Source organism: Cebus imitator, unplaced genomic scaffold (assembly GCF_001604975.1).
Source record: "Cebus imitator isolate Cc_AM_T3 unplaced genomic scaffold, Cebus_imitator-1.0 Scaffold51, whole genome shotgun sequence".
Lineage (NCBI taxonomy): Eukaryota > Metazoa > Chordata > Mammalia > Primates > Cebidae > Cebus > Cebus imitator.
The window spans coordinates 4,744,243-4,750,974 of record NW_016107366.1 but is presented as its reverse complement, the minus strand read 5'-3'; the positions used below and the strand labels follow the sequence as shown (position 1 = coordinate 4,750,974).

Here is a 6,732-nt window from a genome sequence, read left to right as displayed (position 1 = left end):
TCAACAAATATATAGTGTGCACTGAGGACACAGCACTAGACAGAACAACAATTTCTGTCCTCACGGAGCTTACATTCTAGTAATGAACCACAGACAATAAACAATGATCATAATAAGTTACAGGATACTGTGTAAGGTGATAGTAGAGCAGTGTGAAAGGGAAGATGATACGGGTGGGAGGAAGGGAATACAATATTGAAAAGGAGAGCAAAGTCATCTTTATTAATAATTCAAGATTTGACCTTCTCTGTCCTCCTGCCCCTTTTTCTAGACGTTCCTCTTGTCTCCAGCAGGAAGAGCCGCTCTCTCCACTAGGCATATTCTGAGAACTCAGGTCAGGCTGCAGCTGCGAAAGAAGAGGCTCAACCAGGGAGGAAAACACTGAGTTACCACCAGAAAAGAGGCAACTCCCTAGCAGCAGCCGCCATAGAGGCCTGCCCACCTGTGCGCCTGTCCCCTACCCAGTTCACAATGCAGCCTGCTTCTGCAAAGTGGTGTCATCAACGGGAAGATGTCCACATTAAATTTTGTGTTGAAGACAGTAAAGATGTTAACGTAAATTTTGAAAAATCCAAACTTACATTCAGCTTTTTTGGAGAAAGTGACAATTTTAAAGATTTAAGGAAAATTGACCCTTGTCACTGTGTTGATCCAAATGATTCCTGGCATCAAAGAACAAATATAAACTTTGCTCTTTATATTGTTTACAAAAAGGCGAATCTGGCCAATCACGAGCCAAAGTTAACAAAAGAAAGAGCAAAACTTGATTGGCTAAGTGTGGACTTCAATAAGTGGAAAAGCTGGGAAGATGACTTGGATGAAGACATGTCTAATTTTGATCATTTCTCTGAGATCATGAACTACATGGGTGGTGAGGATTTACCAGAAAGAAGTCAATGGAGTAGATGCCGATTCACAAGATAGTAATGAAAAAAATGCCAGATCTGGAGTAAGGAATATTGTCATCAACTGGATTTTGAAAAAGAAAAGCAACTTCTCTGCAAGATTTCATAATTGAGAGAATTCCTGAGTTGACAATTCTGAAGGCAGTTGCTGTGTTTGCCTGCTTTAACCCATTTGTCAACTCGTTTGTGTTTTTAAAGGCTTCACTGAGGGTTGATATGTACCAGTGTGTGGGCAAGTTGAAGTCAGCTAAGGCAGAAACCTTATGCACGAACATTCCCAGACGTCCTGAAGCTGTTGAGGTCCTAGGTAATTGATGCAGCAGTTGTGATAAATGAAATATATCATCTAAGTCTTCTTTTCTTCATAACTTAAATACCGATGTGATAGGAAGCTCTCAGGTTAGGCAAAGATAACTAAATTCAGGGTATCAAATATGGACTCAAAAGCAGATGAAACAAATTGGCTGACACCTTAAACTGGTAACCTGCTGTTCTTGTGGTATACACTTCAGGACTATTCCACTAACGTTTAGATTTCAAAAACTTCACTTCACACTATTGTATGTAAGTGATCACTTGTCAGTGTGCCAGATGTATTGTAGCTAAAATGAGTAAACGCCATAACATAGATGGTTTCGGAAGCCAGTACGTTTGGTATTGTTTGTCCCATGAGCTTTTAATTCTCTTAGCATGGAGGATGAAGGAAGCTGTACATTGTTTCTTGAGAGCCTGCAGCATTAGACCAGATTTGTATTTGCACTGGAAGTATGGCAAATGACTGAAAAAGCATTAGTATGCTTTGGATTTTTAATGTTCTTTTTTTTTATTCTGCTTGTACCAAGGCTGAAAACCTCAATTTATGTTAATGACAGTAGAGAAATTTTTTATGTCTACATTCTTTCTAATAAACTGCTGGAAGACTTCTTGGCTGTCCTTTTAAGTGTCTGGCTTACTGTAATTTTATGCATTTACCATTTACTATAATGTATTTTTATTTGAGGAAGAATTTAGGATTTTTCCTCTGAAAAAAAGCCTTGCTGCAATGTCACAGGAAACCTTTTAGAAGTGGCTCTGTAATAAAAAAGTTTAGATGCACTTTGCTGCAGTTGGAAAATAAAGCATTGTGATTTTATTGAAATAAAACTAACTGTGTTGTCCTCCTGTAAAAAAGATAATAATAATTCAAGATTTGAACAAAAACAAGATTTGAACAAAAACTTGAAAGAGGTGATGAAATTGTTCATCTCTGCAACAATATTCATGACTTGGACTGGATATGCAAGTTAATATACAATATAAATTGATCTGCTGATTTGAACAACTTGAATTTATACTTATAAATCAAATTTATGTTGGTCAGTGTTCTTCATACAAGACAGTATGAGTATGGCCATAGCAAATCTAGCAAGGTGAACTAACACCTTAATCATAATATATTGGATTCTTTTTATCTTTTGAGTTACAAAATTTCATCAGAAGTTTCAGAAAACAATCTATTGTGAAGAGTCATTTGAAAGAGTTGAAAAAAATCAAAGGTAATTATAAGAATTTTCCTGACCTTTACCTCTAATAGGAATATTGTGGCAGCTTAGTGCTAAATTACCCCACTCCTCCTGAAAACCAATCAGAGTTACCAAAAAAGGCACACTTTCAGTGAAACTAGAAGACAGATAAATCTAACAAATTACAAATATTCCCTCCCAGAAAGAGGAAGCACCTGTGAGGAAATCAATCTCCAGGTAAGACAGAAACAAATTTCAGAAATAAAGAGTGGGGCCCATAAGTGGCAGAAGTCGGTAAGCCATCAGTAACACTTCCTGAGATCCTCCTTCAGGAATCAAAGATTTGTAATCCAGCTGTTGAAAGCACTGCTGGGAAACAGCACCTAGCTGTCAGCCATCTTCAAGGATTACCTTAGTTCAATAAAGCCACCTAAGGTATGCCCCTAACACAATGGCTATTATAAAAAAAAAAAAAAAAAAAAGAAAGGAAGAAAAAAAGATGAGAATGAAGAGAAATTGGAACTCTTGTGTATTGCTGTTGGAAATGTAAAATGGTGGAGCTATTATGAAAAATGGTATGGTGGTCCCTCAAAAATCAAACATAGAATTACCATGTAATCCAAGAATTCTACTTTGGGTATATATCCAAAAGTATTGAAAGCAGGGGTTGAACACATCTCTATATACCAATGTTCATAGCAGTATTATTCAAAATAGTCAAAAAGTAGAAACAACCCAAATGTCCATCAACAGATGAATGACTAAATAAAATGATGGGTAAATACACATGCAATGGAATATCATTCAACTGTAAAAAAGCAAAGAAAATTCTGACACATGCTACGAAATGGATAAACTTTGAAGACATTACATTAAGTAAAATAAGCCAGACACAAAAAGTCAAATAAGGATTCTACTTATATGAGGAATCTAGAATAGTTAAATTCACAAAAGCAGAAAATAAAAAGGTGTTTTCTAGGAACTAGGGGAAGGAGAAAACATTATTGTTTAATGGATATAAAGTTTTCATTTGGAAAGATGAAAAAGTTCTGAAGATAGACAATTGTAATGATACTTGATATCAGTGTGAATGTACTTAATGCCATTATACAGCATATATATTATAGAACTAAATATTTTATGCCTATTTTATGTTGTATCTATTTTTTTTTTTTTTTTTTTTTGAGAAGGAGTTTCACTCTTGTTACCCAGGCTGGAGTGCAATGGCACGATCTCAGCTCACCGCAACCTCCGCCTCCTGGGTTCAGGCAATTCTCCTGCCTCAGCCTCCTGAGTAGCTGGGACTACAGGCACGCATCACCATGCCCAGCTAATGTTTTGTATTTTTAGTAGAGACGGGGTTTCACCATGTTGATCAGGGTGGTCTTGATCTCTTGACCTTATGATCCACCCGCCTCGGCCTCCCAAAGTGCTGGGATTACAGGCTTGAGCCACCGTGCCCGGCTGTTGTATCTATTTTATCACAATAAAAAGTCAGTATTTTTTACCAAGTTTTGTTCATTTTTTAACGAAGCAAAAATTTATAGTTTTTTTTTTTTTTTGCTTTTTAAAAATTTTTAACTTTTATTTTAGGTTCAAGGGTAAGTGTGCTAGTTTGTTATATAGGTAAATTCACGTGACAGGGATTCATTATACAGATTATTTTGTCAACCAGGTACTAAGCCTAGTACCCAATAGCTATTTTTTTCTGTTCCTCTCTTTCCTCTTACCCTCTATCCTCAAATGGGCCCCAGTGTCTGTTGTTCCCTTCTTTGAATCCATGTGTTCTCAACATTTAGCCCCCACATATAAGGGAAAACATGCAATATTTGTTCTTTTATTCCTGTGTTAGTTTCTTCCAACTCCATCCATGTTCCTGCAAAGAATATGATCTTATTCTTCTTTTGCAGCTATGTAGTATTCCATGGTGTATATGTATCGCATTTTCTTTATTCAGTCTACCATTAGTGAGCATTTAGGATGATTCCGTGTCTTTGCTATTGCGACTAGTGCTGCAATGAGCATATGCATGCATGTATCTTTATGACAGAACAATTTCTATTTCTTTGGGAATATACCCAGTATTGGGATTGCCGGGTCAAATTGTAGTTGTGTTTTTAGCTCCTTAAGGAATTGCCATACTGCTTTCCACAATGGTTGAATTTTATACTCCCATCAACAGTGTATAAGCATTCCCTTTTCTCTGCAAACTCACCAGCATCTGTTATTTTTTGACTTTTTAATAGTAATCATTCTGACTGGTGTGAGTTGGAATCTCATTGTGGTTCTGATTTGCATTTTTCTAATGATCAGTGACACTGAACTATTTATATGCTCGTTGGCCATATGTATGTCTTCTTTTGAAAAGTATCAGTTCATGGCCTTTTCTGTTTTAACTCTGGCAACATTAATGTGCCAGATTGAGGGTGTTTTTTTTTTTTAAAGATTATATCATGTAACTTAATTTTAAATATTTTTTTTTATTTTCCTGGTATGTGAAAGGCTAAAAAATATAAATAACTGGTTTGGATTGGAAATATCCATCATAATATAGAAAAAATATACTAGATATCAATAAAAAATCCAGGTTGTCTTTTAAACAGTTACCAGGAATAATTATATATCCATTATAGTACCACTAAACTTTCCACAAAGGAGATAATTTTGATTGTAATTAAACTATTATGTGGAAAAAGGAAATTTTTAAAGATTCTTTTTATGAAAGAAGTACACTGATATAATATCTAACCCAAAAATGTCGTGAAAAAGAAAACAACAGTTTAATCCCATTTATTAACGTTAATTAAGAATATATCATGACCAAATGAGTTTTATTTCACAAACACAAAGATGATTAAATACTAAAAAAAAATTATTACATTTAGATATTCAGAGAAAAACCATAGAATTATTTCTAGTGATGCTAAAAAAGCCCTTGAACAACAATTCAAAAAATTCTTACTTTAAAAAAAATTTCATAGAATATAAATCAAGAGATATACATTAGGCCAAACACCAACATCATGTCATAGAGGCAGAAACATTCCCCCTAAAGTCCAAAAGAGGAAATAAAAAATTATACCCGTTATGACAACTACTTTATAACTTTGGACTGCAGGTGTCAGCCATCACAATTACGTGATTATTACTCATACAGTCAAAGGAGATGTTCCTTCTGACTGGGTCTATGAAATATGACCACTTCTATAACTGAGAGAGGAGAGGGGCTATTAGTCTCACTCAACCAAATGGAATAATTTTACTCGAAACAGAGGGAGTATCAGAAAGCACATAGACGGGAGAGTTTAGGCCCATACAACCAAAGTGTCCTTTTGTTACTTCCACTACTCTAATTCCTCACTGGCTCCCTACCTACCTAGAAAATGATTCAAAACATATTTCTAGTCATTCATCTTCACCTTCTACTTTCATACATTGCAATTTAGTAGCTCAGAAATATTTGGGCTGTGACTTGCCCCTTAGAGAAAACCCCTCAAAGCTGACCTTAGATAGGTTATTTCGATTCCACTATGCCCAGGACCATAAAATTATGTCCTGAAAGCCAAAGAACCTACAGCCTAATTTTTGTACTGCTTGTGGGTTAAGAATGGTTTTTATATTTGTTAATAATTGGAAAAAAAAATTACTATTTGTGATGTAAAGACTATATGCACAGTTTAGTGTTCATACACAACGTTTAATTGAAACACAGACACAGCCGTTCATTACACGCTACCCACAGGTGTTGCAGTGGTGCCATGGCAGAGCTGAGTCGTGGTGACAGAGATGCTATGGCCTGAAAAACTGAAAATATTTACTATCTAGTACTTTCCAGAAAGATTTTGCCAGCTCCTAATCTAGAGACAGACAATCCCCTCATCATGGCTGTGTCATCAAGTTGCAGTTCTGTGAATTTCATATGACTCCTTTCTCATTGCTGAAAATGCCAAAATGCTGGACGTGTTTAAGTGCAAAAATAAGTTTACTTAATTTCGTTAGCTTTTGCTGAATTATTGATTGTAGACTCATTCTATGATCTTATATCCATATCAACTTCCATATTGCCTTAAACTAATAGAGTCTTTTCCCAGATCTAGTTTTCCAATAACAATTGCATTACCATTTTCAAATATGAGAGCACTAAGCATATTTAATTTGAGTTTTAGGACATCAACAAATGTTAACCTGTGATTGTTTTCACATCTGTTTTGTAAGCCAGGGCATTCTGTGGTTTTTCAGTGGTAGCTTTTTTCCTTTATGTATTGCTATGATTGTAAACTGGAATGTTTTAGGTCAGGTAGGACTCTAAGTTTATTTCTACAAAT

At 35.4% G+C, this 6,732-nt stretch overlaps 1 pseudogene; it reads left to right on the top strand.

Annotated features, from left to right (window-relative positions):
- The first annotated feature begins 291 nt into the window (after positions 1 to 291).
- Positions 292 to 1,133, top strand: LOC108303857 (annotated as a pseudogene).
- The last annotated feature ends 5,599 nt before the right edge of the window (positions 1,134 to 6,732 follow it).